The sequence below is a fragment of the Delphinus delphis genome, chromosome 12, assembly GCF_949987515.2.
Source record: "Delphinus delphis chromosome 12, mDelDel1.2, whole genome shotgun sequence".
Classification (NCBI taxonomy): domain Eukaryota; kingdom Metazoa; phylum Chordata; class Mammalia; order Artiodactyla; family Delphinidae; genus Delphinus; species Delphinus delphis.
Genome location: NC_082694.2, coordinates 35,726,379 through 35,753,776, shown reverse-complemented (window position 1 = coordinate 35,753,776; position 27,398 = coordinate 35,726,379). Strand labels below are relative to the sequence as shown.

Genomic DNA, 27,398 nt, shown 5'->3' with positions numbered 1-27,398 from the left:
ATGAGGTTTAAGGTCTCTGCAGACTCCAAGCCCAATGCAGACCGCCGTGCAGAGTGGCTCTTTCCCTCCCCGCCACAGGGTGGCGCTGTGACACCAACGTCCTTTCTTCTCCAACAGGCTTCCAGCTGGCTCCCCGGCAGGAAGCCTGAATTGGCCCCGAGACTTCCAGGTCTCTGTTTCGGATTACCAAGCACGAGCGGGCAGCCGGACACCAATCCAAGCATTCATCTGACAGACAATGGGAAAACAGGCCTCAGCTTTGTGCCCCGCTGGAATGCAAAAGCAAGGTCGGCACAGCGAGTTGAATACGGACTGTGTGAAAGTCGTGGCGGAAGCAAAGGGCTCCTGTTGGCAAGCAGGGGGAGGTACGCCTTGCGATTCTTTAAGTCAGCTTCGGAGCGACCCGGGCTCCACATCTCACAGATGTACGCTCTGGCTCTTTCCGAGTCAAGTGCGTCCGTGCGTGCGTGTGTGTGAGAGAGAGACGAGGTGATCAGGAGTGGGTTGGTGGGGAATGTTTTTAAGGAGTCACTTTCTACAGTTTCTCAAACTTCAGCCTACATCACCATCACCCAGAGGGCTTTTTAAAACGCAGAGGGCTGGCTTCCACCTCCAGAGGTCTGGGGTGGCCTGATAATTTGCATTTCAAACAAGTTCCCAGGTGGCGCGGAGACTGCTGACCCAGAGACTGACTGCCCTTTGAGAACCACGACTCTAAACTCTCGAAAAGCTCTCAAGCAACAAATTATATAAGCCCAGTTCTAGAGAAAGACGTGACTCCAAAGGAACTTAGTCCAAATCGCCACCCCCCACCCCCCATTGCCTTCTTCACTGCCCTCACCCCTTCCCGCGATGAGGCCTCAGCTGTCTCAGAAACCTTTCAAAGTACCCTCAGGCCGTGGCAGGTACTTGCTAGTCGGAACGTGGTCTGGAAGGCTAGCTGGGAGCCAGAGTTTCTTCGCAGGTGATAGGCCCCCTCCCTCCTTTGCCATAACTCATAATCCTTGCTGGCCCAAGAAGGGTGATTAAGACGCTCAGAGCAAACTTAGCCCCACTTTGAGCACAAAACCTGCAGAGACCACGCTCCTTGCCTGGTGCCACCAGTTCAAGGCAGAGTCACTCCCCCCCCAGAAATAGGTGGAAATAGCAGGGGCCTGGATTTGGTGGGAGTGTTGGATATCACAGAGGAAGTGCAGACAAATCGTATGGGCCCCTCCAGTGGTTGATATGGGCTGACTGGAGTGCATGTCACGAGAAGGAGTCATAGGAAAAAAGCCTGGGTCCCTCCTCTGAGTTCCTCCAGCGCCAGGGCTTCTGCAGAGGTGGCACTGACCACTTACTGCCTGGTTACGAATTGTGAGCTCTGCTATTTATTGGAAAAGGGTGTATAGAGCACGCGTGATGTACCAAGCTCAGCACCAAGGTTTGATGGGCTGGAAAGCCGAAGGTCCAACGTCATGGGCTTGTGCCCACTAGGAGGCCACATCCTGAAAACTGAGCAGGTCCCTGTGGGGCCCTCCTGGACACAAAAGCCTTTCCATGTCCCCCTTTTCTTGTTTGTAGGAAATAGGCTTCATTCAGCCTCCTGGACCTTCCCTGAGTTCCAAAGGGCAGATTCAAACAGTTGCTAATCAGGGAATGGGAGGGGTGCAGAAACAAAGAAGGAGCAGTCGAGAAACAATAGTGCAACCCTGGGGCAGGATCCTGGTTCCTCCTGAAGGGATACACATAACAATACCTTTGAGCTCTTCTGTAGGAACTAAGGCCTCCACTGAGGTGGAGGATGGCAACTTCAGGCTGAGCATTACCCTGTTACCTCACCACCAACCAATCAGAAGAAAGTCACACACCCTGCCAACCCTCATCCCAAATTTTGTCTATAAAAACTTCTCCCTGAAAACCATCAGGGAGTTCACGGTTTTTAGCATGAGCCACCCATTCTCCTTGCCTGGCCCTGCAGTAAACCTTTCTCTGCTCCAAATTTCAACGTTTCCGTTTGTTTGGCCTCACCGTGGGGTGGGCATACAAACCTGCATTCGGTAACAGTTTTGGTGAGCCAGCCCAGGAGTTCATGCCTGTGGCAAGTCGACCCTGGCCAGGAGCAGCCCTTTCCCCGAATCCCCAGCAGCTGCCGGAGCTCATTTTGCTCTGGGGAACTCAGAGAGACTCTCCGTGGCAGGCACTGGCCGCCTCAGCCCAAGTCCGTTTGGAGCCAAGGAACGTCCTAAGCTACAGTTCACTTTCGGTGTGGCTTTGGGGTGAGTAGCTCCAGTATGCATGCAGGCTGGGAATTCTCTCCACTCCTTCCACTCTTGTGGAAAGTGAGCCACTCTGGGCTAGCCACTCTGGGTTCATTCTCTTTCAAGAGCTGGGCCAATCTGGAGGCCTCTGTCTGGGAGTGGAAGTGGAATTTTTAGACTACACCTCCTCTGATTTTCTGTGTGACCATACCTTATTTGTAGTTTGTGTTTTTGTGTGTATCATCCTGGCTTGTGCAGGATGGGAAAATTCTACTTGCTCCATCTAGGGCTCACTTCACTTTCAGGGAGTGAGCCATCCAGGGCTCATTACAAGCCACTCTGGGCCCATTCTCTTTCGGGAGCCAGGACACTCTGGCAGCCTCCATCTCGGAGTTGAAGTGGAATTTGGGGGCTACACCTTGTGTTATCTTTTGTTTGTGGGACGATATTTGTTGTTTGTCTATGTGTGTATATCAGTACTTGTGTTGGCTGGTTGAGACGTCTCTGGTCTCTGACAACACGAGGGTATCCTTCCCTATTGCATTGGCTTTTTCTATGGCAGAGGACTGGTTGGGAATTTCCCTTTCTGGAGTCAGGGAATTGTGACCCTGAGAGACCTGCAATTCTGCGTTGCATTGGTTTGCTGTTTGTCCATGAATAATTAGGTATGAGTGAACAGAGAACAATTGTAAGATCTCTGTCTAAATAGATATATGTATGTACCTTATAAATACGAGGTGTCTCTGGCTCCAAAGTGGCGTTGCCAAGATTGGTTCGTGGATGAGTTCTGTTTAATTGGCTTAAAAGAAATTAAGTGCTTATCTAAATTCTCAGAAATAAAAAAGAAACTTGTCAGAATGAATTTTAGGTTCAAGTGATCTGGGAGATATTCAGTGCTGAATCAACATCTGGTATCGAAGCTAGCTTAAGCTTGTTGGTTTGACTAATATTGACATGTCTTTAGTGTCAACATGTTAAGTATAGTACTTCTGTTGTACCTAGGTTTACTAGAGGTCAAATAAGACCTTATTTTAGCTGTTGTGAATTTGTCAGCAAGGAAAGTAACTTGATAACTTGAAACTAAATTAAGTTGAGTGGTGAGAATTCATCGACTATCTGGGTCATTTCAGATAGGATAAAATATTGGAACATTAATTGCTGGGTGGTAAGTTTACCCACCTTTGCCTTCTTAGGAGAGGAAGACTAAAGCATACGTTTTCTAATCAGGAAATGCTGGTGTGACAGATAGCTCACAGTTACTTGCTCCTTGGTTTTTTGCTGGAGATTAAGGTTTCTAAGGGTTAAAATTATATGTGATTAAATCTACTAAAACAAGAGAAACATTTCAATATGTTAGGAAAGTAAGATGTGTGTTTTCAGTAAAACGGAGTGTGAGGAATGGAACTGCATTTTGTTAAGGGAAAAGAAAGTAATTTTGTCCTAGACCTGGTTGTTTCTAGATGGTTAAAAAAAAAAAAAAAAAGCGGGGGAGGGGGACATATAATGTGGATACAGAAAGTGATGGGAAGTTTGTGGAAAAGGAACCTTAAGAAAAGAGTTTTGTACATGGTCAGGATTAGCCAAGGTTGGATTAAATTTAATTAGGTAAATGAATTTTGTTATTCATTTATAAAGTAGGCTGTTTATAGGCTGTTATAGTAGGCTGTTATAAAGTAGGCTGGTGCAAGACTAGAGAGAGAACTTTGTTAAGAGAGCAAAGTTTTCTTGGAATACTGTTTTCAATAACAGATTGTGTGAGGTTCTTTGCCTTTAAGTGATCTGTGTTTGCTTTTGAAATCTTTTGCCACTTTGGTTAAGTGAATTTAAGTGCTGTTTCACAGTGACCTGTGATCTTATTTGACCAAGTGTTTTGAAACCTCTTTGATATTTTTGACAAACTTCCCAAATATCAAATTCTAACTGAATTTCTTTTGACCTGAAGCTAACTTTGAGATGCTTCAGAGGAACCTTGATGCATCTGAGAGAGAGAGATTAAGTTAACTAGGATTATTTGGTAATGTTAAATTACGCGGAAAGCCTTACCAAATGAATGATAAGCCTTCTCAGGTTATACTCTATGGATAAATGATATTAATACAGATTGTTCTAAAAATGATATGGAATTTCTAAACACCTGGTATGTCCTGATAAAATGCTAACAGTCATAGTTCGTTTCTTTATCGATTACATTGTAAGCAGGTGTTTAACCATGTCTTTTAAAGTCTTTTGGTTGTTTATAGACAGTTATCGTTGTACTCTGATGCTTTTGCAAAAGTGCTTCACCGTCAGGAAGAGTCATAGGAGGGACTTTCTGACAAGTGCAGGTTTCTGATGAATTTCAGATAAACCTCACTCTGCTCCAAACACAGACGTTTTGGTTTGTTTGGCCTCACTGTGCGTCGGGCACACGAACTTGCATTCGGTAACATACTCACAATAGAACACACATAAGTAGAAGTGTATGTAAGCAGTTGTCCTCTTATCTCTTGCTGCTGACACCCCTCATGCAGCCACTGGGCTCTGAGCCTTGTTCAAGTTTCCCTTGAAGGGGATCAGAATATGCCACCCCAAAATATGCCACTTTGGCAAGGATTGTTTTTAACTGAAGACAATTAGCTGTCTGTCTAAAAGCAGGGCATAACTTTCCCTTTGTTAAGGTAACATAAATCTTCCAGAAATACCAGAAAGAGGAGAAGGACTCAATCACCAGAGAGGAGAAGATTTTTCAGCGGAGAAAGCACCAACTTGAACATAACAAACCTTACTAAATAACCCTATTATCCATTATAATCCATTAGCTTCCCCCATATATTTACCTTCCCACAACTTATGCCCCTAGAAGTCCAACCCCTATTCCTTCCTTTGTCTACTTACTTCTCCACAGTTTATTACTCTTTGTTAAAATGGTATATTAAGTCCTCAGGTCTAACCACTTCTTTGGGGTTTTCACTTTTTTTCTGTAAGGCCCTCATATGTATGCAAAATAATCTTTTCTCCTATTAATCTCTCTTTAATCAGTTTGATTCAAATGACCAATGTATTGAACCGAAGAGAGTAGAGGGAAGGGTTTTTTAACCTCCCTGGTACCCCAAGACAGCCTTTCACAGAGTGTGTAGTGAGTCCCCCTGGTGGCCCGTGAGGTGAGTCAGGAGTTCAGGGACTCATGTTTTTAATTTAAGTAGTTTAAAAAACTTTATCAGTTTAAGATTGAGACAAAGATGAAATGAATTGGTGAAAGTGAATCTTTTAGAGAAGAATAATAGTCATGGAATAGGTGTTTATCTGCAGTTTGGAAAACACTGGCCCACAGAATTCACTTACTCAAAAGCAGTGGTGAGCAGTACAGAGTTCACTGGAGATTTCATGGCAGATGATTGAAGAGGTCTTTATACAGCACAGCTTACAACTCACACAGCCATAAAATCCCACAGGAGACATTTGTGTTCTTCCCAAGTGACTGTGGCTACACAGTCACTGGGTCTTTTAATCTTCTGTGTTTCTGCCATCAGGGCCCAAATTCCTAGCTCCATCTGGAGGCCCTACCCTACACCACCCATCCAATTCTTTCCTTTTATTATGAGAAAGAACTTAGCTCTCTCTCAACTCTCACCCTAAATTCTGTGACTGAGGAAAGTTTATACACAGTGATCAGTGAATACCAGTAAAACCATTTAAAAAAAACTTTTATTAAGAGAGTAATGTGAAATGATGCAAGTATTTTGAAAACAGTTTAGTAGTTTCTTAAAATGTGAAACATACACTTACTGTATGACCTAGTCATCCCACTCCTGGGTATTTATTGTATTATATTTACCCAAGATAAATGAAAACATATGCCCAAAGACTTGTACATGAATGTTCATAGCAGCTGTTTTGGTAACCGTTGAAAATGTCCATCAGCAGGTGAATGTATAAGCAAATTGAGGTGTATCCAATTCAGTGAAATAATACTCTCAGCAATAAAACAGGCATGAACTATTGATACATACATGGATGAATCGCAGAACAATTATGCTAAGTGAAAGAAGCCAGATTTTTAAAAGTGCATACTGTATGATTCCATTTATATAAAACTCTGTAAAATGCAAACTACCTCGTAAAACAGATCACTGGTTGCCTGGGGAGTGGGTGCTGGCAGGAAGAGGAATGGAAAAAGGATTACCAAGTGGCATGAGGAAACTTTGGGGGGGGATGGATATGTCCATTATCTTGGTTGTGGCAGTGGTTTCATGGGTGTATGCTTATGACAGATTTATCAAACTATGTATTTTAAATACATGCAGTATATTGTATGTCAATTAGTATCAATAGAGCTCTTAAAAATAGTAATGCAACTCAACTATAACAAAACAAACAATCCAAAAAAATGTGCAAAAATTGAATAGACACTTTACCAAGAAAGATAGCAAAAAAATGAAGCACATGAAACAATCCTCAATACCATTACTCAGTGGGGAAATGCAAATTAAAACCACAATGAGGTTATCACCTACTAGAATGGTTACAATCCAAAACACTTATCATATCAAGTACAAGTTCTGGAGAGGAGGCAGAGCTACTGGAACCTCATACATTTCTTTATTTCATAATGTAAAATGGGACAGCCATTTTGGAAAGTGGTTTGACAATTTCTTATCAAATTAAACATATACTTAATATATGACCCAGCAATCCTACTCCTAGGTATTTACCCAAAATAAATTATGTTGATGTAAGAACCTGCACATGAGTGTTTATAGCTCCTTTATTCATAATTGTCAAAAACAGTGAACCAGCCTAATATACTTCAAGAGGTGAATGGGAAACAAGCTGCATACATCATCCAGTGGGATCCTACTCAGCAGTCAAAGGAATGAACTAGTGATACACACAATGGCATGAATGAACCTCAAAATAATTATGTTGAATGAAAGAAGCCAAGCTCAAAAGGCTGCATACTGTAAGATCCCATTGACGTGACGTTCTGGAAAAGGCACAACTAGAGTGATGAAGAACTGCTCACTGGTTCCAATGGTTGGGATAGAGAGAGGGTTGACTGTAAAGGGATTTTTTTTTAGGTGATAGGACTATATTCTTTATTGTTTAGTTTTAAATTTTTATTTTTTATTTTATTTATTTTAAAAATACATTTTATTTATTTATTTATTTTTGGCTGTGTTGGATCTTCGTTGCTGCATGCGGGCTTTCTCTAGTTGTGACGAGCGGGGGCTACTCTTTGTTGCGGTGCGCGGCCTTCTCATTGCAGTGGCTTCTCTTGTTGCGGAGCGCAGGCTCTAGGCATGCGGGCTTCAGTAGTTGTGGCACGTGGGCTCAGTAGTTGTGGCTCATGGGCTCTAGAGCGCAGGTTCAGTAGCTGTGGTGCGTGGGCTTAGTTGCCCCGCAGCATGTGGGATCTTCCCACGGCTCGAACCCGTGTCCCCTGCATCGGCAGGCGGACTGTCAACCACTGCACCGCCAGGGAAGCCCCTGCGTATAACTTTTCAAATTAGTGTTTTTGTTTTCTTCAGGTAAATACCCAGAAGTGAAAATGCTGGATCATGTGGTTCTGATTGTGATGGTGGTTACACAAATCTACACGTTTGTCAAAACTCATAGAACTGTACACCAAAAAGAGTGCATTTTACTGTATATAAATCTTAAAATAATAATTCATATTGTTATAAAAATGTCAAACGATATAGAAGTACGGGGAGGAAGAAGTGTAAGGGCCCTTTACACAAACACAGCAGAGCTGTGAACCTGCTCCCTGAAGCTAACTGTGGTTGCAGTTTACTAAGTATCCTCTCAGATTGTTTCCTATGAAAATACATGAAATTATATAGAGATTTTTTTTTTATAGAAATGGTATTATACCATATATATGGTTCAGCAACTGCTTTTTTGTGCAATGTTGTGAGGGTCTTAAAGAAATAAAGCTTAACTCCAAAACACAACTGGACATAACTTTAAAACCACTGCACCATTTTCAAGGTTACATAAACGATTATGCTATACCAGTGGCACTGGTCTTGGAAGAAGTTAGTCTGTGTCTAAGGCAAATCAGGAAACACTTAGGAAAAGGTAGAATTAACAACCCATCTCCCCACTTCATTAGATTCTCCCTAGTCGATCTGCTATAGGGAGGGAGGCACAAACCTCCCCCCAGAACTGGGGGGTGTGGGAGTATCTTTGGGGGAGCCTGATGAGCCATGGCAGGGGCTAACTCTTGTCAGGGAGGATAGAACCAATGCCAGTCTTCCAAGGTGGGGAAGAAAATTGTTATGAACACAGCAGAATATTTCAAATCTGTTCTTTGAGAAGCTGTGTTCCTTTTGTCTTCTTATGCATTTATCTTTTAAAGCTCCCTTTGTCTTGATACAGAGTCTAAGTCATGTTCTCATCATTGGAAGTTGGCATCGTGAAGAGCTGGGCTCTGTAGTGGAGCAGATGGCCTGGAATCACAGCTCTCAATTTGACCATCTGGGTGACCTTGGGCAAGTCACGACCTTCCCCTGTTGGATTCACAGACATGTTGTGGAGGTTATTACTGTAGATGCAAATGCCTGGTGATCTGTAGCCATTTAGTACAGTCAGTAATTTTACTGTTTAAATCCTGTCCCTTACTTCCTGTGGCAGCCATTGACCTCAGACCTAAGGAAAATTAAATCCCTCTCTTGGGGGGCTTCCCTGAGTGGTTACTAAATGGGTTTTTCCAACAGCCTCCACCTCCCCGCAGGGCAGCTGGGCTCCTCTCAACTCTTTCTAGTTCAGCACCAGTAAACAGCTGAACCTTGCTGGGAAATCTTGGCTAACAGGGCCCGTTTTGATTTTGTTGTCCAAGCCTTTCAAGTGGTCACAGCCTCTGTGATCTCCCTATAATGCCCAGTTACAGAAGCCAGCAGCTTCCCTGAACTACTGCCGGAGACTCATGACCTTCTGGAAAGAAACCAAGACCTCTGGGCCAGTGGGGTCAGCCTTGCCTTTGTCTCAAAGCCCCTAGGTCTCAGGGCTCAGCCCCTTTCACTGGGTTATTTATTTAACAGCTCCACAGATAATGGCTAAGAGGCATGGCCAAGACACCTGTGCCTAATTTTGCCTTCCTTCAAACAGCTAACAAATATTGATCATCCCTGCTCTGGGCAAGTGGGGAGCAAAACCCTACCCGCTGCTCTCAGGACTTTTACAGCCCAGCACTGTTTGTTTGCTAGGTCAGCGGTCAACAAAGGGAAGACAACCTTAGCTGAGCCCCTGTTGCCCTTCCTGCCAATATTTAAACCAGGTCAATTCTTCCAGCCTAGCACACCATTTAACTCTTGTTGTAGCTGAACTGTTTGATAGTTCTGACAGCTCATTGAGGGCCTGGTAGGGCAGGAGGTTCTGGAAAGAAACCCAGATCCCTGAGATCAGTCTTGTGTTTATCTCTGAACCCCAGGTATCAGGGCTCAGAACAAATATATTGAGGCAAGGCAGGTGGCCCAGCTGGGAACTCATCGCCAACCAGGTGTGTGGCCTTCCAACAAGTCACTTACCTCTCTGTGCTGTTTTCACTTGTCATTTTCTAATTTGTACGGAAATAAGACCATAATCTCAGAATATTTTGAAATGTGACTTTTGCAGTTTACTAAATTCTGCAGGCAGAAGTGAATGGAAGAGCCAGCAACCTAAAAGTGCTAACTACTTTTTCTCAGTTTTATTTTTTGTGTGTGTGATACGCGGGCCTCTCACTGTTGTGGCCTCTCCCATTGCGGAGCACAGGATCCGGACGCGCAGGCTCAGCGGCCATGGCTCACGGGCCCAGCCGCTCCGCAGCATGTGGGATCTTCCCGGACCGGGGCACGAACCCGTGTCCCCTGCATTGGCAGACTGACTCTCAGCCACTGCGCCACCAGGGAAGCCCCTTTTTCTCAGTTTTAAACCCAACATTTTGAGTCCTCGTTTACATAAAGGGTCCCCCCCAAGACCCTCAACAGACACCCCTCCAGAAATGGTGTTGGGATTCGCAGAGGAGGGAAGTCTTGTACTTAGAAGTAAACAAACTTTTATTTGACATTTGAAAGACAGGTAGATATTTTGAAAGCAGGTGGAATAATAGTAAACAAGGTAAAATATACTCTTGAAGAGAGATTCTATATAAAACAAGGAGAATCTCAGTAAACAAAATAAAGCAAACATCTGAAAAAGTTAAGAGATACATTATAAATTTAATTTTTAAAAAGGATCATGATCATGGGAGAATTGCAAGTTAAAACAACAAGATACTACTACACACCTATTAGAGTCCAAAGCGCTGACAACACCAAATATTGGTGAGGATGTAGAGCAACAAGAACTCTCATTCCTTGCTGATGGGAATGCAAAGTGGTACAGCCACTTTGGAAGACAGTTCAGAGGTTTCTTACAAAACTAAACATACTCTTCCCATTTGATCCAGTGATTGTGTTCCTTGGTATTTACCCAAATAAGTTGACAACTTAGGTTTACACAAAAAGTGCACACATATTTATGGCAGCTTTATTCATCATTGCCCAGACTTGGAAGCAACCAAGATGTCCTTCAGTAAGTGAATGGATAAAATAAATTGTGGTGCCTCCAGTCAGTGGAATATTATTTGACTTAAAAAAAATTGAGCTATCAAGCCACGAGGAGACATGGAGGAATCTTAAATGCATATTATTAAGTAAAAGAAGCCAGTTGGAAAACGCTACTTAGTGTAAGATTCCAACGATATGACGTTCTTGGAAAAGTAAGGAGACAGTAATAGGATCAATGGTTGCCTGATCCCAGGGGGAAGAGAGGGATGAATAGGAGGAGCACAGAGGGTTTTTAGGGTGGCAGAACTACTCTGTGTGATACTGTAATGGTGGATACACGTCATCATACATTTGTAAAGAACCATAGGTTGTACAACACCAAGAGTGAACCCTAATGTCAACTATGGACTTTGGGCAATAATGATGTGTCAATGTAGGTTCATCGTTTGTAACAAATGTACTGCTCTGGTGGGGGATGTTGATAGTGGGGGAGGCCATGCATGAATGGGGGCGGGGAGTATATGGGAAATCTCTGTACTTTCTGTTCAATTTTGCTGTAAACCTAAAAGTGCTCTAAAAATAAAGTCTATTAAAAAAATGATGGGGGCTTCCCTGGTGGCGCAGTGGTTGAGAGTCTGCCTGCTAATGCAGGGGACACGGGTTCGTGCCCCGGTCCGGGAAGATCCCACATGCCGCGGAGCGGCTGGGCCCGTGAGCCATGGCCGCTGAGCCTACGCGTCCGGAGCCTGTGCTCCGCAACGGGAGAGGCCACAACAGGGAGAGGCCCGCGTACCGCAAAAAAAAAAAAGGATGGGGTGGAGATCATGATGTTCATTCAAATTTTTTAACTTTTCTAATATCCGACATAAAGTTCTTTTCATTATGGTGGGGAGGCTTACTTATTTTCATCATCACCATGTCTTGAAATACTCTTTTAAAATACTATTGATATTTCGATGCCTTCATAAAATGCTAGTGTATAAGTGTGCCATGGTTTATTTGTTTTCCTAATATGGGATATTTAATTTATTTCCTTTGTGAGTGTATGTTGCTATCATAGATAACACCGCATGTATAGCTAATACTTACCCAGTGCCCACTACGTGCCAGGCACTGTTGTAAGTACTCTGCAAGTATTAACAAATATTTAGTCTAGATAACAGCCCTAAAACATTTTACAATCCCTGGGTAAACAGATGGGGAAATTGAGGCCTAGAGAGAGCAGAGCCAGGATTTGAACTAGTTAGTCTGGCTGCAGCCCCTGTGCTCAAATCCAGTGTGCTAAGTTGAAATGCATTGCTGGTTATTCCTCCTTTTCTAGAAGAGGAATTTCCAGATGAAAAGAACACGAACATTCTTCTGGCCACACATAATGCATGTGTTCAAGCCTCTCTCCAGGCAGTGGCACAATTCACCCTCCTCCTGCACAGTTGCCGGGCCAGACTCATCCCAGCATGGCCCACACTTAGCGCTGTATTTGTTCTTATTTTCTATGTGATAGGGGGAAAGTGAGATAGGGCTTAATTAGTCCCTGATAAGTGACGAACCCACCTGACGTCAATTCCCCCTGTAGATGGAAGCCTCCTCTCCCCTGAGTGGTAAAGACTGCTGCCATGTCCTGTCTGCCGTCTGCTGCGCACGGTGGGGTGTCGCTCCAGGACCCTTTGTGTAAGATCCCCCTGTCCAACACATCATTAATGTCTCTGTCACTGTCCCTGGGCTCTTTCTTCAGTCTTGAGGCTGGGCAACTACAAGGCTTGCAGGCCTGCAGGGTGCAGCCCCAAAATTGGTGAACGAGCCAGGAGGCTGAGGAAACTCCCATGAGTGCTGAGATGTCGGGAAATAGGACAGGGAATGGCAAGTTGTAGGGGTGATCCCCAGATGGCTGTCCACTAGCCTGTGGGGCCCTGAGGCAGCTGTCTACTGTGAGAGGTGTCTTCCTCTTCCATTACATCGATGATATGCTATTAACCTCAGAGACTCTCCAGTTCCAAAGTAGCAGCCCTAGGCTCGTGGCTCCTCTGACTGCACGCAGATTGCTGGTGAATACAGACAAATGCAAGGACCTGGATTATCTACAAAAGACAGGCAGGCCCCTGACTCACCACCCCTAAACAATCACAGACACAAGGTTTAGGTATATTAACTCAGGGACAGGCTTGTGCATTGGATATGGCCAGTTATCTGGAAGGGTTTGGTTGGGGCCTGTGGCAATGGCCAAATAATAATAAAGTAACTTTGGGCTTCTGGTCCCAGCTGTGGAAGGGGACAGAGCAACTACATAGTGGAACAGCAGCTATGTCCAGTCTACAGTGTGTTACAACAGGTGGAAGACGTTACAGAAGGCCTACCCAAGTTGTCCAGCAATGCTAAAACAAACAAACAAACAAACACACACTATTTAGGGTCTAGAGCTGTGCGAGACATACAGGACCCCCATGGACGTCAACAGCAACCAAGGAACCCGCTTTACTGGCCGTGAAGCTCAGGAATGGGCTGATAAAAATGATCTACACGGGCATTTCCACCTACCCTCCAACCCCACTGCTGCCAGGCTAATGGAAAGGACGAATGGACTACTAACGGAAACAGAAACTCTCTGTCAACATGCGGACAGGAGGCTAACTCAAACCCTACGAACTATAACTGGACATCCCAGGAGCAATTGTCCTAGTGCCTACACCATGTTAACCCAAAGGCAGCTAGTCAATACCATCCGAGTTCAACTGTTGACCACCGAAGGACCATTGCCAACTATCTGTCAGGACAGTAACTCACTTTTGCCTTTGCCCTAGGATCTACTCCCAGGGGAAAGTATTATAAATGGCCTTGGAACTGGCAGGTAAGTCCCCGGTGGTTTCGGTTTCTAATCCTGTTGCCCATGGGTGCTGTCCCATGGGGAATAAGATTAGAAAGGGACTTAACAGATTTCACCTGTCTTCTACCCAGGCCCACTTAAGACTACTAAGGTAATTAATCCAGGTCCCTACTTGAGAAAAGCATCATTATATCATACCGCCTCTCCAGTATCCGGCACGGGCTGTGGGGACAGAGGGTGGATGGGTGGTATAGTACTGCTGGCCAGGACGTAAACCACAGGCAGGGGTGGTATGATCTCAGAATGCTGTTACTTCTTGTATTTTGCTTAATGGTCATGATCTTCACTGTGTTGTGCCTGTTACACATCTTACATCTTGTCTGTAGTCTGAGCAAAGGGCATCTGATTGTGGACTGGGTGACAATGGTGGCCTCACTGTAAAATGAGTCTGATTGCTGAGTTTACACTGAGATGCTGTTGTCGTCCCCCTCTGGGTACGCCATTCAAAATGGGCGTTCTGGGCTTCCCTGGTGGCGCAGTGGTTGAGAGTCCGCCTGCCGATGCAGGGGACATGGGTTCGTGCCCCGGTCCGGGAAGATCCCACATGCCACGGAGCGGCTGGGCCCGTGAGCCATGGCCGCTGAGCCTGTGCGTCCGGAGCCTGTGCTCCGCAATGGGAGAGGCCACAACAGTGAGAGGCCCACGTACAGCAAAAAAATAAAAAAAGGGCGTTCTCTTGCTCTCTGTACATCCCCTGCTCCACCAGGCCCTGCTTCACTCACATGACTATTCAATCCTCAGATTAGAGGGCTTAATTAGCTCCTGGTACCTGGTGAGCCCCCGTGACATCAATTCCCCCTATCAATGGTAGCTTTTTCTCCAAGTAGTGAAGATTGCTGCCATGTCCTGCCCGCCTTCTGCTGCACATGGTGGGGTGTTGATCCAAGACCCTTTGTGTAAGATCCCCCGTCCAACAGATCACTGATGTCTCTGTTACTGGGCTCTTTCTTCAGTCTCGAGGCTAGAGAGCTACAGGGATTGGAGGCCCGCGGGGTGCAGCCCAACATGTACCTAGGCATTTTTCTTAGGTTTACCAGTCATTTGTATTTTTGTTTGTTCGTTTCAGCAAATAAGCTGATGTGTTATTTGTCTTTATTTTCATTGAGATTTTGATGTTTTTCTTAGAATAATTCTTTATATACCTTAAGGCTTCAAACCTTTGCATGTTATATTTTTTGCAACTATTTCTCAGGTTATGAACAGTTTCATTTTATTCAAAGCACTGTTTCATGTTCAGCCATTCTTCATTTTTGTTTAGTAAAATCTACTGATCCCCCTGCCCACCACCACCATTGTGCTTCCTTTATTCCATTGCTCCTTAGAAAGCAGTGGGCTAGAGAGGAATCGTTTTTCTTTGGAGTCAGAGCTTGTAAAGCAGGTCCATCCTTCTTCCCTCTCTGGATCCACAGGTCCTCCAAACTCCACGCGAAACTAACACACATGCCTCCTCCAGAAGTTTCCATGGCAGCCTATGCTCCGGAGGCTCCCTTACAAGCCTTGTTTGTGAGTTGGAAGCTGCCTATGTTCTAGAAGGGTTTTAACAAGGATTGTTGAAACAAAAAGGCATTTTCATCCTCTGAAGACCTGGATAGGTGCAAGCCTTAGCCACTGTCCTCACCACAAGAGAAGCTGGGAGAGGCCATGACCTCAGCAGTGGTCTTTGCATTCCACAATGTGATCTTTGCCTCCGCCTCATGTTGGATAGGATCACCCAGGAAGGGAGTTCAGAGGCTGGGTGGCCAAAACTTCAACAAATGTCCTTTAGAGCGGAAGGCCAGCCAATCAGACTCTGGAGCTGTGCTCCCTGGCCGGAGGTGGAAGGTGTTCAAGGGGCCATAGGGTGCTCTAACCCAGAGTAACAGGGGCTCCAGGAGGCAGGTCAGAGAAGCTTTGTCCCTGTGGTTCCTAATCAGGGACAATTTGGGCGATGTCTGAGGACATTTGGGGTTGTCACAGTTCCGGAGAAGGGAGCATCTAGTGGCATCTAGTGGGTAGAGGCCAGGGATGCTGCTAAACATCCTGCAGCGCGCAAGGCTCCCTCCACCCCCGACAAAGAATTATCTGCACCCAAATGTCAACAGTGCTGAGATTGAGAAACCTGCTTTATCCCGAGGTCCTCAACCGTCACGTCGGCTCACCAGGCACGCCTGCTCACAGAGGACAACAGCCTGGGCACTTGGCCAGGATTCAGGGCCAGACTCCACTCCCTTGGCCGGAACAGGAGAAATGAACAGTGTCTGGAAATCAAAGTGTTGCAAAGTCCCCATCCTAAGAGTCTGGAGCTCCCGGGCAAGTTCTGATGACTGAGACTCAGAAATGAGACTGGGTAGGGATTTGTTTGCTAACTTAACAAAATACCAGATGCTGGTACAGGCAGATGCCAGAGATGGGGCAGGACGGCCTGAGGGCTGCGGTTAGCGGGGGGCCAGAGGTGGGCGCTGTGACTTCGGCTCTGGGGAGGAAAGAGAGGAGGGGTAACTTACGAACTGCCAGTTTCCAGACAGACCTTAACACCAACCACAATTCAGTCCTTGAGTACAGTCTCAGAATCTACTTAAACACATAATGGGGGTGGGACCAGAGGAGTGGACTGAGGTCTCTAGAGGGGCAGGAGTTTGTATGATTGGGAAACAAGACAAATACCTATTTCTCTTCATAATGCTACAGGCAGAATGAAAGTTCAGCCTTCTTGGTTGCTGGGATATTGTTGAAAAAGCTGGAGAAGCTTGATATAGACTTAATTTCTCCAAGTTCCCTCTGGTTTTGATAGGTACCCAGATGGTGCTAATTTGTAAAATGCTTTTTAAAAACTTTCAGAGTTCTTGGCAATTTTGAGCATCTCAGCAACCCTGTGAGATGGGTGCCAGCGTCCCCATTTGACAGGCAAGGAAGCCGAGGCATGGAAAGGCCAGGTGGCTCACCCGACGCCACAGGGCTGGCTGGTGACTGTGATCTCTGCCCCTCACTCTCCTTCTATAGGAAACATTGGTGCCAGTTTCCAGGGGCTCTGTAGGACACTCAGGCCTGGCACTTCCCCCTTATCGTTGTTTTGCTCTGTGGTGAGCATCCTCTCCTCCTGGCCGCCCTCTCCTACTCAGGTTTGGCACACTTTCCCCTTTGGGGAAAAACAGTCTCTTAGCAGCCATCTACTTACAATTTGTCTCACGTGGCCAGGAGCTCTTTAGCAGCTGCTGCTCTTTGTGAAAGGCTGAATTAAATCAAAGGAGGAGTTTGCCTCAGACTCAAAGATTTAAGTGTGGGCAGAAACCCCAGGAAATGGCTTCCATTCAAGGAGTCATAGACTATCCTAATCTTAATTTTACTAAATTAATGCTAATTTCTATTGTGAACATGTGCTTGTTTCATTTTTTTTCTTTTAGAGATGTATTTCTCTTAATCCTATTGTTAAACTAATGTATAATCATTGTTTGGAAATATTAATAATCCATCCAGGACTGTTCAAAGGGCAAATATTTTAGCACTGGAAAATATGTATCTTAAGGGTTTATTCTGGATGCAATTATAAAATAACTTATAAGAAATATTTTCCAAACAGTAATTGTACATTCTTATTCTTATGGATTTTTGTCCAGTCTCTTTATTTCACTAGTTTGGGGTGTTTAAGCAATAAGGTGGCACTCATTTCACATCTAAGTCAGCCAGGTTCCCTTTTTTTGTGTGTGTGCGGTACGCGGGCCTCTCACTGCTGTGGCCTCTCCCGTTGCGGAGCACAGGCTCCGGATGCACAGGCTTAGCGGTCATGGCTCATGGGCCCAGCCGCTCCGTGGCATTGTGGGATCTTCCCAGACCAGGGCATGAACCCGTGTCCCCTGCATCGGCAGGCGGACTCTCAACCACTGCGCCACCAGGGAAGCCCCAGGTTCCCTTTTTTGCAACTGGTGTTCCTAAAAGCTGAGACTCTTCACCTGCAAAAGTAATTTTTAAATAGCTTTGTTAAGGTATAATTCACACACAATAAACTACATATATTTAAAGTGTGCAGTTTGATAAGTTTTGACATATGTATACACCCATGAAACCACCAACACAATCAGGATAACGCATCCATCACCCTCAGAAGTTTTCTCAAGCCCATTTGTAATTACTCACTTCTGTCCCTCTTCACCTCCCTCCTATTTACCAAGAGACCACTGACTTGCCTTCTGTCATTATAGATTAGTTTGCATTTTCTAGAATTTTATACAAATGGAATCATGCAGTATGTCCTCTTTTTTCTTCTGGCTTCTTTCACTCAGCATAATAATTTTGCAAATTATCCATGTTGTCGTATCAATAGTTTATTCTTTTTTATTGCTGAGGGTTATATCCATAGCATGGATGTACCCAATTTGTTTCTCCAGCCATGTCCCTGTCCAGAGACATTTGGGTTGTTTCCAGCCTTGGGCTATTACAGTTAAGGTTGCTATGATCATCTGTGTACACATCTTGTGTGGACGTATGCTTTCTTTTCTCTTGGCTAAATACCTAGGAGGGGAATGGCTAGGTCTTATGGTAGGTGTATATTTAACATTTTAAGACATTGCCACAAAATGAAAAAAACTGTAAACCTGTTTTCTCAAACGTTTTACATTCCCGCCAGCAGCACGTAAGAGTTCTAATTCCTCCACATCTTTGCCAATCCTTGGTTAAGATTGGTTTCTAAAATGTTAGACATTCTAATACGTGCGTAGTGGAGATCACTGTAGTTTTAATTTTCATTTCCCTAATGACTAATGGTGTTGAGCAGCCTCTCATGAGCTTATTTCTGTCTTCCTTGATGAAATGTCTGGTTAAATCTTTGCAAAAGTAAAATTTTGCACAGTGATTTCATGCCCCGTGTGATTGATTTATCAAACACCCCAGTGGTGTGACCTACACTGCTTGAGACACTGATTCAACCCTTCTAAGTGTGCAGTTGAAATCCTTGTGTGAGTAAAAGCTAACACTTACAGGGTACTTATCACCTGCCAAGCACTGTGCTAAGTGTTTTTCCACATGTAAATGTGTTTAACCCTCACAACTGGCCCAAGGTCACACAGCCACATCAGTGGTAGGGCAGGGCTTGAAGAGTTGAGTGGGGAAGTGGGAGAGAGGAAGGGAAAGAAGCATTGGTGGGCAGCATTGAGCTTTCATCCAAGGTTTATCTACAGTCTTTATGTAGAAGGGGGATCGATGGTGGAACTGACCCAGAGTCCAAAGTTTTGCCAAGGGCAGAGGACCAAAAGGTATAATATTGACTGAGTTGGTTGATGCAGTAGTCTTGGCTAGATAAAGAAGAGGGTGAAGACAGAAAGGAGAAAGGGGAGCAATGAAGGTACTGGAGGGCTCTGAAAGGACAAGAGAGTGCTGAAAATATGAATGGCTTTGGTTAAAGTAGGATGTTGAAATTTGGGAATTCAGAGGTGATGAGGTTCCTGGTGCTGGTGGTATCCAGGGTACGGGGAGGTTGGATGATAGGAATCAGGAAGTCTCAAAAGGGATTTTCATTTATTTTAATTTTCTTCTGGAGAAAAATACTGAAATTTTGATGTATGTAGACTGTTTCCTATCTTTTTAGTCCTATGTTATTTTCACTCAATGAAATCTATCAACATTTTCCTTTATGGTTTAGGGTGATTAAGCATCCCAGTTTGCCCGACTCTGTCCCAGTTTCAGCACCAAAAGTCCCACATCCTGGGAAATCCCTTAGTTCCGGGCAAATTGGGACCATGGGCACCCTAGAAGCCATGGACTCTCTTGCATCGACAATTACAAATAGCCTCCCAAACAGTTCTCTCGTTTCGTTCTCATCTCTCTCCTTTACTAAATTCATTCTGAAACCCAACCCTGATTGCTCTACTCCTAATTATCTGCACACAAAAGAACAAACTTCAGACTGGTAGGAACGTACATCTTCAATCTGATTCCCATTACTCCCTTCAGGTACCCAACGTTCTCGCCAAATTGACTTAATCTAATTCCCATTACTCCCTTCAGGTACCCAACGTTCTAGCCAAATTGACTTAATCTAATTCCCCGAACGCTCCGCACCACAGGCTTGCCTATCTCAGGCATCTGTTCAAGGTCTTTTCCTTCCCGGAATTGACTCTCCCTTCACAGCATGTCCACATCCCATTCTTCCTTTCAGATCCTCCTTTGATGTAACGTGGCTCAGGAAGGCTTTTGTGATCTGAAATCTTCCTCCTTAGATCTTTACAGCACTTTGAACCCCTCTGTTATAACTTGTCATAGCAAGTTAGCAAGTGGCAGAACAACCGACACTAACTGGCTCAAACAATTGAGCAGAAAGCAGTCTATGAGGCAGATCTACATTCAGGCATGGTTGGATTGTAGGGACTGAACCAAGCCATCTTCTCTTCTTTCATCTCTGACCTCCACATGACCTCGGGCAGGCTCTCCCCTTGTGGCTGTACGACAGTACCAGCAGCTTCTTGGGCTTCATTATTCCAGGGAGTGGGAAAAGCGTGGGAGTCATTGTGCCAACATTCCCAGAAGTCCTGAGATGCCCTCTGACTGGACCACCTTATTCCGTCACTGTGCCCCGGGGAGGATGTGCAGGGCCACGTGGCTGCACAGGTGGTGGTCGCGCACTGCACAACTCTGGGAGGAGCTCTTCACCCAGACTGGGCTGCTGGCCCTGGGACTGAGGAGGTGGGATCTTCACCTCTCTGGGTCTCAGTGTCTTCATCAGTCAGGTGAGAGTGACAGATCTCTGAGGTCCCTTCCAGTCCTGTAGATCTGTCATTCCAAGGTTCTGTGACTCAGCTGACACAGTATTTTATTGGCCTGGCCTTGTTTCCATGAAGAGCTCCTGCAAAACTTCTTAACCTCTTTTTGGCCCACAGTCGTCCTCTTCTAGAAAAACAAGTGGGTGTGAGGCCTTTTTTTTAAAAGAGGAAGCAGAGAAAGATGTGAAAATAGTACATTGTGAAAATTCTCAGTTCCATGTGGTCACTGGTTATATTCTATGCTGGGCAACAAGTTTTGGTGTGGCTACCATTTGCTTGCGTGTGCCTTATGTGCCGGGTGCTAAGTGTTCTGTATGCATTATCTGATCTAGCTTCTCCTGGTGACCCATGTGGAATAGGTAGTACTGTACTTGGTGTTCCCATTTTATAGATGAAGAAAAAACAGAAAGATCTGGAAAAGTTATGGAAGTTGCCCAAGACCACACATTTATTGAATGGCAGCACTCGGATTTGAAACTATGTTTGTTGGGCTCCAAATTTTCACCCTGAATCAATATGCCAAATCACCCATTGGTCAGCGTCTATGCTGGAGCTCCAAGGTTCTCAGGGTTCCTATCCCTGGGGGGAATACTTCCAATGCGTGCAAAAACATGGGTGTTTTTAAAGGAACATTCAAGTTTAGAGCATAATTTTATATTTGGAAAATGTATCTTTATAGCCGAAGTACAGAAAATAAAATTCAATAAAATATTCTTGGAAGAGGGGAAACACAGACGAGAGGTGCTTCTCAATGTATCAGAATCATGGGTGGGGAGTGGCCTTGAGGTTTTTATGTTGCTCTAAAGAAGACATAGCTTTTTTTAAGTTTAAGAAACATAGATCCGCATACAGTTATTGCCAGGTTTTATTTCTATCGCTGTGTGTGTTTTCCTTTAGTCTCCAAATGCTGTCCGGGGCTGTGTGTGCTCTACTAGCTTTTCACAGAGAAGCCTGGTCAACCAGGAGAGCCGGCTGGAGATTGCAAGGGAGCCTGGCCTCCGGAGGGGCTGTACGTGGGCTGTGACGCAGGCAGCCTCTTGTCCCAGCCTGGCTTTCTGGGTCTTTGTTCAACCCTGGTGTGACAGGAAGCACACAATGCAAAACCGATCAAAGAGACCTACCTCTGGGTCGCTGCAGGAGACGAGAGCTTTTTCACCTGAAAACATCATGTCAAGGAAGGAACACCATGCAACTCAATGGATGACTGTTTCCATGGAAAAGAAGAACCAAGCTAGTCCACGTCCCCTATGTGGGACACCATCACTTGGTGGTGATAAAATCATGAATAATGTTCTTGTATTCCAATTCACTGGTCAGTGGCTGGTTCACAGACCTGTTTATTTGCAGGCCTAGGTTTTTCTGTGTAAAAATGGAGACTTTAATCTGGCCTTGGTTTCACACCTACTAGAATGTCCGTAATCAAAAAGACAGGTACGAACAAGTGGTGGCAAGGATGTGGAGAAATTGGAGCCCTCACACATTGCTATGCGAATGTAAAATAGTGCAGTAATTTTGGCAAACAGTCAGGCAGTTTCTCAATAAGTTAAACACAAGGTTACTCTGAGAACCGGCGATTCCACTCCTAGGTATGCTCATGGCAGAATTAGTCGTAATAGCCAAGAAGTAGAAAAAAATTGAAATGTCCATCACCTGATGAATGGATAAACTAAATGCCGTATATCCATACAATGGATTATTATTTGGCCATAAAAAAAGAATGAAGTGCCGCTACATGTTACAACATGTATAAACTTGAAAACATTATGCTAAGTGAAAGAAGCCAGGCACAGAAGAGTACATATTGTATGATTTCATTTAAAAGAAATGTCCAGAATAGGCAGGTCCCTAGTGACAGAAGGTCTCTAGGGGGGCGAGTGGGGGGAGGAGTTGGGGGCGGGGACAGTAAATGGGATTTCTTTACGGGATGATGAAAATGTTCTGTGAATTAGTGGTGATGGCCGCAGAACTCTGAATGTACTGAAAGCTACTAGACCGTATTTTAAAAGGGTGAATTGCGTGGTATGTGATTTTTTTTTCTCAATTAAAAATAAAAATCCTCATCCTCAAAAGCAGAGGTGGGCACGTCTGTGTGGGAGACTTTTCTAGCTGCAGGACGTTTAGGTATTCACGTGGCCCGTGTCACTAGAAGCTGACGGTGAAATGTAACGATGAATTCTGCAGACGTGAATGACAGGGGCAGTGGCACTTCTCCGGAAGAACCCGCCTGTCAAAAGGGCAGCTTGGAGCCTCTCAGGAAGGTCTGCAGGGAGCAGCCCATCCTGACGTCTCCAGGCACCTGCGAGTTGGATTCAGTGCCTCCTCACCTAAAAGTCTTTGCAAACACACTCAGGCTTGGCCAGGAGGCTCTGAAGGCAGTTTCTTGTGTGGGCTGCAGGGGAAGGCAGATGGGCTGTTGGAAATGGGAGGATGGCAGGTAACGCAAAGCCAAACCAGCTGACACATTAGCCACAGTGACGTTGTCCCGGAAAATCCATGGCGACCACTCTGTGACTAAGCCAGTCAGCGTTCAGCGTGAACTTACGCTCTCTGCGTATTTCACAGTGCTATGCGCTGGGGTGCCAGCCGTTCTCAAAGTATGTTCCCTGTCACCAGCATCAACTGGAAAACTGGTTGGGGACGAGGGGAAGGACAAAGATCTGGATTTCTTTTATTATTAATTAATTAATTTTTTTTGCTGTGTTGGGTCTTCGTTTCTGTGCGAGGGCTTTCTCTAGTTGTGGCAAGCGGGGGCCACTCTTCATCGTGGTGCGCGGGTCTCTCACTATCGCGGCCTCTCTTGTTGCGGAGCACAGGCTCCAGACGTGCAGGCTCAGTAGTTGTGGCTCACGGGCCTAGCTGCTCCGCGGCATGTGGGATCCTCCCAGACCAGGGCTCGAACTCGTCTCCCCTGAATTGGCAGGCAGATTCTCAACGACTGCGCCACCAGGGAAGCCCAAAAATCTGGATTTTAATAAGCCTTCCAGGTGACCCTGAGGCACACTCAAGTTTGAAAATCACCAGCTTACGCACCATCTCTTCTCATCTTCTTCCTCATGACAGAATCCTGGTTTTGTTTGGAGTGACAGGTACGTGGACTGTCTTGCAGCTGGGGTGACCATGTGACATAGTTCTGTCTAGTGAGATGCAAACCTAAAGTCACTGAGTGGGGTTTCTAGGAAAGCTCTCCTGGCCTGTGGCTTTGCTCCATTGCCCTTCTCCCCCTTCCTCCCTGGACTGTGGACAAATGCTGGAGGGAATGCAGCCATCATGGGAGCATGAGACTAAGGGCCACATGCTCAGGATGGTGGGACAGAAAGGCGGAAGGAGCCAGGGTCACTGAGAACATGAGGGTGGCTGTACCCGCCCTGACCTGCATGCTAGCCTCTCTAGCCTAGACTTGTGATGGTAGGAAATTCAAACCCTCAGTTTGTGTAGGCCACTAATTTCCATGTTCCTGTGGTTTGCAACTGAACCTAACTGGTGTACCTGGGGACAGGGGTTTGTCCTGGTTGAAGAAGTGTGAGACTTCTCTCTTACTGAAACCAAGTATGCGGATCATTGTATAAGTGAGGTGCCAAGGTTAAGAGCTAGATTTCTGGTTTCAGTTTCTCTATGGGGGCTGGGACTGGCCAGCCAGACCAGGTCATGGTGAAGTGGGCAAGTTTTACCCCCGTCCCCAGTGCCCTGTCCCTTCTGCCTCAGCCTTGGCCACTTTCCCCTACATCCTGGCAGTTGGCAACTCTCTCGTGTGATGAGAAGTGTGGGCCTGGGTGGCTCCAGGGTCAGTGCAGTGGCTCAATACTAATCATCAAGGACCTTGGCCTTTTCTTTTCATTCATTCATTCATTCAGTAAAGATTTGTTGAACAACTACTAGGTGCCGAGCGCTGTTCTAGGTGCTGGGGGATTGAACAGAGGCCTGCTCCCAGGAAGCTCACATTCGTGTGTGTGTGTGTGTGTGTGTGTGTGTGTGAATAAACAAGTGAACAAATAAGTCTGTGCAGTGTGAGGTGCCAACATGGGCTCCAAAGAACAATAAAGCAAGAAAAGAGAATAGAGCGATGAAGGTGCCAGAGGGTGGCCAGAGAATGCCTCTCTGATGAGGTGGCATCTAAACAGGACTGAAGGAAATGAGGGAACAAGCCAGGCATCTGGGCTGAGAGCATCCCAGGCAAAGCAGAACAGCCAGGGCAAAGGCTCTGAGGCTGGAATGTGCTGGAAAAAGTCAAGGATCCGCAAGGATGCCAGAGGGTGGCATGGAGGGGGAGTGGGAGCGAGTGGAAGGATGAAGTCAAGAGAGGCAGCAGGGGGCCAGATCAAGTGGGGCTTTACAAAGTAAGGTAAAAACTTGGAATTTTTCTTGGAGAAGCAGAAAGTCATTAAAGGACTTTAAGGAGAGAAACAATAAGATCTGACTTATGGACAGAAACATCCCAATTACTGTATGCAGAGTACACTGGAGGATACAACCAACCTTTGCTCTGCCATCCTCAGTGTATTGGCTTAGCTCTTAAACTTGTGTCCTCATGGTTACAGGATAGCTGCCATAGCTCCAAGTGTTACATGTAGACACCTGTCATGTCCAGGTTGCTGAGATCTGTAGATAAAATTAGATAACACTACGGATTAATGTCACTATGAATTCACTAACCCCAACCTCACCCGGTCCCTCAACATTGCCTGGAAAAGTCCTTCTTTTTCCCAAGAAAGATCTTCCCCTTTCCCCATAGCAAATATTTTCAAATCATCCTCATTCTCTTCAAACCTTCCAACTTCTCTGCCTCTCAGCAGGTGGCCAACCTCTTCTCTCACAGAGAAGATAGAAACCATCAGATGGAAATCCCCTCCACTGCTGCCAAACCTATAGTTATGACCATGTGTGCATCTTCCCCCACGCCCTTCTCCTTCCCTCCATGACAGAGGTGTCCCCCCACTCGTGCAGAAGGCAGTCCCTGCTGGGCTCCTCTCATCCCACCCCCTCCAGTGCATTCTCAGCGTCGCTTTCTATTGGCTATATCCTCTTTCTCTCCTGTGTTATCAACATCTCCCACCTCTGCTGGCCCCTTTCCATCATCTCCTCAGCCTTCAAAAGAAACAAACAAACGGATGTTAAACAAAAGAAACCAGACACAAAAGGTCACAAACTGTGATTCCATTTACATGAAATATTCAAAACAGGTGTATCTATAGAAACAGAAAGTGGATTAATGGATGCCAGGGGCTGAGGAGAGGGGGGAATGGGAAGTGACTACTTCTGTGGGTGATGAAAATGTTTGGAACTAGGTAGAGGTGATGGTTGCACAACATTTTTTTTTTTTTAAATATAGTTGATTTACAATGTTACGATAGTTTCTGGTGTACAGCAAAGTGATTCAGTTTTACACATATATATATTCTTTTTCATTATAGGTTATTACAAGATATTGAATATAGTTCCCTGTGCTATACAGTAGGTCCTTATTGTTTATTTTATATATAGTAGTATCTGTTAATCCCAAGCTCCTAATTTATCCCACACCCCCCTTTCCCCTTTGGTAACCAAAAATTCGTTTTCTATGTCTGTGAGTCTGTTTGTTTTGTAAATAAGTCCATTTGTATCATATTTTAGATCCCACATATAAGTGATATCATATGGTATTTGTCTTTGTCTGAGTTACTTCATTTAGTATGATAATCTCTAGGTCCACCCATGTTGCTACAAATGGCATTATTTTATTATTTTAGATGGCTGAGTAGTATTCCATTGTATATCTATCCCACATTTTCTTTATCCATTCATCTATCGATGGACATTTAGCTTGCTTCCGTGTCTTGGCTATTGTAAATAGTACTACTGTGAACATTGGAGTGCATGTATCTTTTCAAATTAGGGTTTTCTTTGGATATACGCCCAGGAGTGGGATTGCTGGATCATATGGTAACTCTATTTTTAGTTTTATAAGGAACTTCCAAACTGTTTTCCACAGTGGCTGCATCAATTTACATTCCCACTAATAGTGTAGGAGGATTCCCTTTTCTCCACACCCTCTCCAGCATTTATTATTTGTAGACATTTAAAAAAATAAATTTATTTATTTATCTATTTTTTGGCTATGTTAGGTCTTCGTTGCTTCACGTGGGCTTTCTCTAGTTGCGGCGACCAGGGGCTACTCTTCGTTGTGGTGCGTGTGCTTCTCATCGTGGTGGCTTCTTTTGTGTGGAGTACGGGCTCTAGGCATTTGGGCTTCAGTAGTTGTGGTATGCGGGCTCAGTAGTTGTGGCTCGTGGGCTCTAGATCGCAGACTCAGTAGTTGTGGCGCACGGCCTCAGTTGCTCCGCGGTATGTGGGATCTTCCCGGACCAGGGCTTGAACCCGTGTCCCCTGCATTGGCAGGCAGATTCTTAACCACTGCGCCACCAGGGAAGTCCCTATTTGTGGACTTTTTTTTTTTTTAAAGTATACAGCAATTTTATTGAATGGGTTGGAATTTGTTTTCATCTTGTCTCCATAACAGCATTTTATTTTATTTTATTTATTTATTCTTAAACATACTTTCTAGTAAATATTTTATTATTTATCTTTTTTTATTTTTGGCTGCATTGGGTCTTCATTGCTGCATGGGGGCTTTTCTCTAGGTGCAGAGAGCGGGGGCTACTCTTCGTTGCGGTGCGTGGGCTCCTTATTGCAGCGGCTTCTCTTATTGTGGAGCATGGACTCTAGGTGCATGGGCTTCAGTAGTTGTGGTGTGTGGCGCGTGGGCTCAGTAGTTGTGGCACACAGGCTTAGTTGCTCTGCAGCATGTGGGATCTTCCCGCACCAGGGCTTGAACCCGTGTCCCCTGCATTGGCAGGTGGATTCTTAACCACTGCGCCACCAGGGGAGCCCTGTAGACTTTTTTTTTTAACGATGGCCATTCTGACAGGTGTGAGGTGATACCTCATTGTACTTTTGATTTGCATTTGATTTTCATTAATGATGTTGAGCATCTTTTCATGTGCCTATTGGCCATCCGTATGTCTTCTTTGGAGAAATGTTTATTTAGGTCTTCTGCACGTTTTTTGAC

At 45.1% G+C, this 27,398-nt stretch overlaps 1 protein-coding gene across 2 annotated transcripts in view; it reads left to right on the top strand.

Annotated features, from left to right (window-relative positions):
- Nucleotides 1-219: 219 nt before the first annotated feature.
- Nucleotides 220-27,398, top strand: part of SLC1A4 (solute carrier family 1 member 4) — a 90,195-nt gene continuing 63,016 nt past the window's right edge. Inside the window, exon 1 of one of the 2 annotated variants that reach the window (XM_060026487.1) lies at nt 220-365. The gene's annotated coding sequence lies outside the window, so the exon portion shown is untranslated. Of the gene's footprint in view, nt 366-1,928; nt 2,259-27,398 lie in introns of those variants that run through there. The other variant, XM_060026486.1, reaches the window with a different exon arrangement.